The following is a 5,930-nucleotide window of genomic DNA, read 5'->3' as shown; positions in this document are numbered from 1 at the left end:
GTCGCAGTCCTCGTGCCAGGCTGTCAGGTGTTCTCGCAGATTTTTGTTTCAATGTTTAATCTGGCAGATAATTGCTTCCATTATTAGAAATGATGCAGAATCTCTGCTTCAGATCTGGTTGTGACTGTTTTCATGAATCCTCATCAAAATTGCATATTGTGGGATAGCGATGCGTTGAGAAGAATCTCTCATCACAGCTTGTCATATTCATATCGCAGAGATCTGAGTTAATATTAGTGATTGGTCCCCAAGTCACGTTCAGCCCCATCTTTTCATTCCAGCATCTGGATTTAATTGGTGCTACGCTGTAAAGCCACAGCTGCTCTGCCTGTTAGGACAATAAATTACCCCAATTAGGAGTCGAACAAAAGAGACCGTCTGACACCACAGCCCGCTGCCATGCCTAGAGATTGGAATGCAATGGAATGAGGCTTCTCGCTGACATGAAGCTGTACTAAAACACCTGCCCCATCATCTCTCTGATCAAAACACAGTTCCAGTCCAGCGGGTATATAGAGCAGGAGGAGATTGCTTTGCATGGCCTGCAGCGCACTATAGCCTCAGTCACAGGAGCCTCTGTTGTAAAAATGAAATAGAAAAAGCGTCACTGTGTTCGAAATCAATTGAAGGTGTGGTGGAAGGTGTGTAATTGCGGGGCGGATGATTAATTGGTGTTTGGATGATGAGTTGTGAATACATCCAGGTTTTCTGGCAGCCGCCTGCCGTATCGATGGCATCGGTAATGAAGGCAATAATGAGGGAAGGTTTAGGAGGATGTGGAAAGGGAGGAACAATAGGAACATCTGTGCCTCTCTACAGTTAGAGTATAATTGAGACCATATTTCATTTTCTGCTTTGAAAGGTAGTCCTACTATACCTGCTCTCTGAAAGATGAGACACGTTTTTATTTGCTGCTGTAACACCTTCAGCAGCCTTTGCAACTCAGGTGGTCTGCTTTTGAGAAGAATGTAAGGTAGCTGCTGCTGCGATGACGGCCTCCATCTTGATCGGCACTCCTTCCACGTCTCGGCCCAGCCATGCCATCCCTTTGTCTCACCACTTGCTGTGAGCACGCCATTAAGCCAGCCGGAGTTTGACAAGAAAAATGAAGTGTGCTATTTCCTGTGGCCTCGAGTGTCTTCCTGAATAATGAGCGCATTGCCTGGACCCCCCTTGTCCCTTCCTCTCCCTGCCATCGGTTTTAGTCTTCCCCTTGAAGTTCCAGTCTGCTGAGAAAGTGAAGGGGTCTTTAGGTTGGCGCTTGTCTCTGAAAGGAAAAAAAAGGTCATGCAAGACATGTCAAACTAAATCTGGAAAACCCAGAAAAAGAAAGAGGATTAGATGAATGAAGTGGCTTTTATTGATGAAATCCTCATCCCATGTCATGGTATTAGAGGATGCAGAATAGGGCATGCTGTATCTAAGGAAATATCCATCTTGATACAGCATCATGACATGGTGCAAACAGCTGCAATTGTGCGAGTCAAATTAACTGGCACTGTTTCCCACATCTCTTATTATTTCCTTGCTTTTTTAAACACGTCAAATGGCTCAGCAGCACTACTGGATCATAGCAAAATGCTGCCTTGTACAGCAAACCACTGAGAAGAAAGGGAAGCTCCAGTGCTATTTCCTCGCGCAGTCTTATTTCTCCCAATTACCAGCATGTGAGCAAACATTCTGACACGACTGACCTCCTCTCAGAGAGCTGTGGTCATGACTGGAAGGCTCTCCCCGCTTATTATGACAGAAGTGTTATGGTAATGGAAGGAAAGTCTGCACCGTGGCGATAGCACTGCAGGAACGGATAGCCTATTATCCACCACTGTGTGGTGGTAGTAATGGTGGGAGAGAGGGCATCCTATCTGTTATGGTGATGATGCATTTTAAATGGGTAGTGCCTATTATATATCAGTGGACGATAATGGCAAGAGAGAACATCCTCTGGGTTATGGTCATGATGCCAAGGAAATGGTGAAAAGGTCCGAGCCGAATATACAGAGAGGGCCGTTGTGGTTTTATGTTGATAGATGGAATAAAGGGAGTGGCGAGCTTTTTCTCTCTCTATTGTAATAATGATAGGCCAGCCTATGTGTTCAAAGAGCGTGAATATCCAGGGAAAGGAAGACAATGAGCAGTGTGTGTGTGTACGTGGCCGCATGCGTGTGCATATGACAAACAAGAGGCACGCAGTAGAAAGAGACCCTTAGTTAGCTGTCTGCTTGGCGCTTCGCCGCCCCTGTGATGTATGTTTATGGCCCATCATCTCTAGCCAATTACCCTGCCTCAGTGTGGGAGCTCCGCGCTTCCCCATCACAGCCGTCAGTGTCTGAGCATGGAGAGAGACGGCGACAGTTAACGTTCCTGGACATCCCTGGTAAAGCGCTGTTTTTCTTAGGGGGCTCTGGAGATTCATCTTCAAAAGTAAGCCACTGGGTAGCAGAGTCTGCTGAGTCTACAGCTGCTTTGGGAATTGGAGGCTTGTTGACTGTGTGTTTGAGCGAATGTAGTTATCGTTGGGTGGGTATGAGTGCGGTGTGGGAGCTGGAACTCAGCACAGAATGTTTGAAAACTTTGTAAATCTCACGTTTCCCATACACTCGTGTGTTTGCATCAATATGAGCTGTGCATCGTGCGCAGCTCGATGCATTGATGCGTGCGTGTGGTTAGATGCTGTAAACGATGTGTGATCAGAGCATGTTACGGTGAAAAGCCTCACAGCTGTGAAATAACCTTGGCATGTTGGTGCTCTTTGTTTCCCAGATACAGCTGAGGCAGACGTGTTCATGTACCCCATCCAAGTCAACCTGCAGACTTTCTCCCACAAACACATCTGACTTTCACAAGGTAATCTTTTTCTCTCTCTCTTTTTAGTTTTGCATCAGAAAAACATGTTTTTTGCCAGATTATAGTTTTGTGTCTAGGTCACAGTAGCTGCCTCAGATTGCTTTTCCATAAAATGCACTCCTGCAGAGAAGTGACATGAGAAAAGGTAAACTGAATCAAAGTCACAGCGTAACAGCCATGAAGACTAATTTTCTCTTAGCTGGGAGGTTTTTTTTTTAACACCAATGACACTGTCGAGGAGTATGACCTTATCTCAGGCAATCCTTAAACTTCATATATGGAGGATTCTTCTGTGAAACTGAGAATACAGAGTGGCAAGAGACAAGAGTTTATATATATATATATATGTTGTTTTTTTTTTTCTTCTCTGTATTCGGCTTCATATTCACACACTGTGACAGATTGAAACTGCAAAGCTGTGTTTGTGTTGGCTAGATGAAGGAACGCTCCTGCCCAGAGGGTTTATCAGGGAGAGAAAATATTGACCGCCAACAGTTGCACTTTGGTGGTGTTATTGCTTTTCACACTTGTGTGATACAGACAGCAGTCGCCAAGCACAACAATTGTAAACCTGCAACCATATTGACAGCCGCATTGCTCTTCTGTGCAGGGCCGCATATCCAGCTTATGGTGTTTACTTTTTAGCTTATTTCACCAAAGTGTTTTTTGCAGACAAATAGAAAAGTGCTTGAACAAGGTGAGAAGAAAAAGAAAAAAACTTACTCTTTAGGTGAGACCCAAAACCCAGAGGGGCCTCGAAATTTCCTTCTAAATTAAGACTACAAAACACACTGACAAAACAACAACAGAATGTGAGTGTGGGTTGTTTGTCTGACTCCTTTTCAATAAGCTGTAGCATTTCACTTGCTCAGCCAGCCTCTGTGATTACTGGTTAGCGCACAGATGAAGCCAATTCATCACCTCAGTATTAGAGGGTGGCTCTAAGCTATCGGCCATCGCTGCAGCTGCATATGACCCTCAGTTATTGTAATTATAAACTCACAGATATCACATTTCACTGTTTATTTGTTGGCAATAGCAATGAGTAACAGTAACAGCCACTTTTGCCAATCATTCTGGAACCAACTAAGTAAATTATTATTTTTGGCAATGATCCTATTATTATCCTCCATCATCTTTTCTAGAATTGTTTTGCAATGTGATTCCCTTTTTGGTGTGAAGGGAATTTTGATCTAAAGAGTATCAATGGACCACAGTTCATTACACTGAAAACCACTTTGATTATTTCAGGTTATTTTGAATACATTTCTATGCATTTATTTCTAGCTTGAGTAAAGGTTAGTTGTGTGCACTTGTAATCACGCTGATTCATTTGTACCTTCAACAAATTGCCAACTTTGGCTTGAATATTGTAATTATCGGGAATTATTTTTATTCAGTTAAAGGGAGCAGATGACTGTGTTGCGATAGGATTTCACATAAATTTGCCAAATGGTGCTGATGCACACATCAATATCAGAATAATATTGGTGCTAATAACAGGGTATTTATTGCACCCATACTGCCAGTCCTCACAAAGGTTTTTTTTTTGCAGTGCCATGTGTTCCACATTTTTAGAAGCAGCTTTTGTACTTTCACCAGATTTCTATGCCCCCATTAATTCCAAGCTGATGAAGGAGCCCTGCATCATAAGTTGGCTAAACTGTTGTAGCTATTTTCGTTTTTCCAACCTATAACATGTTGAAGTGGTGCACTTCAGTGAATGAGACGTTTAACATTCTGAAACAGCGGGGACTTGAAACAGCTTAAATCAGGGATCGAGGTGATCCTCCACATTTTCATCTGCTTCAATGGCACGCCAATGTAGGCGTACATTAAAGATTCATGCAAACAGCTGTTTCTGCTACAGGACAGCAGGGCTTAAATGTGCTTAGATTTCAAATCAGGGAAGCCTAGAGGAGCTGGGTTTGAGAGAACATTGTAGAAATTGCAGGCTACTCTATGAGGGCAGGAAATGAACACATGCTTGTCACAAAAAGAGCCAGCAAAAAACAGGTAACACATCCCTGAAGCTGGGAGAGGAGAGCAAATGATTCCTGTAGACAAGAAAATAGACGGAAGAGCCGCAGAGTCCCATCTTTGAAATTAATAAATCCCAGATTTCACAAAACAGACCCAACAAGACTCAGTTTACTTCTGAACAAATAGTGAGTCTGATCCAAAGCCAGAGTAAACAATATCACAGAGAGAGCAGTTGATGGGAGTCACATTAGTAATTTCTACACTTTACTTTGACATTTGCCTAAATAAGTGTGGCTGTTGAATTGACTGGTAGGAGGCTTGAAAGAAATGTGTGCATTCATTGAAGCTGACATTTGCATGATATTTCATAATAGATGCAGTGATAATATATACCAGGTCCTGACAGGCGTGCAGCCACTGAATGCAGAGGCTGAGTTATGTGTGCTAGGTATGAGATTCATAGTGAGCTTGTAGCTGCCATCATTCTCTCTCCCTCTTCTGCCCACATGCACTCTGACTCTTGTGTTTACTTTAAAATTTTTTCTGTCTTATCCTTTCTTTGCTCAAGTGTTTCAAGTTTCGTTGAATATCTGCATCTGTGCTGCATTGAAATGGTTTAAACAAACAGATACGACTGAAAACACGATGTGTATATGTGTATGTGTGTGTGCACATTGTCCGCCTCGCTACAAAAATACAGTAAACGATCTTTTAAGAGTGTAACAAAATACTGCTCTCTCCTCCACTGAGACGGGCCATGACCTCGTCACTGGTGCTTTACAGTGACCATTTGAATGGTAATGTGACAGGCTGATGGCCAATTTACAGCCCACACAAAGGCGTTGCCCCTCTGAATCAAAGGATAGCTCTGTAATGACAAACACAAACAATACGAGCTCCAACCAAGTGCTATCTGCTTTTCTCCCCCTCTTTGAAATTATACTCTCGGTCACAACGTCTGAGAGAAAAAGAAAGATTAAAAACAGCAGTGGCTAAATTGGGAAAGAGAGTCACCTATCAGCACAAAGTCGCATCTCGTTCAAAGGTGCCTGCCATGCTAAATAATACAAGGCAAGCTATTCCTGTTGGATATCGCAGTA

This window comes from Pempheris klunzingeri, chromosome 5 (genome assembly GCF_042242105.1).
Source record: "Pempheris klunzingeri isolate RE-2024b chromosome 5, fPemKlu1.hap1, whole genome shotgun sequence".
Classification (NCBI taxonomy): Eukaryota; Metazoa; Chordata; class Actinopteri; order Acropomatiformes; family Pempheridae; genus Pempheris; species Pempheris klunzingeri.
The sequence above is the reverse complement of the archived record's forward strand: the minus strand, read 5'-3'. Positions refer to the sequence as shown.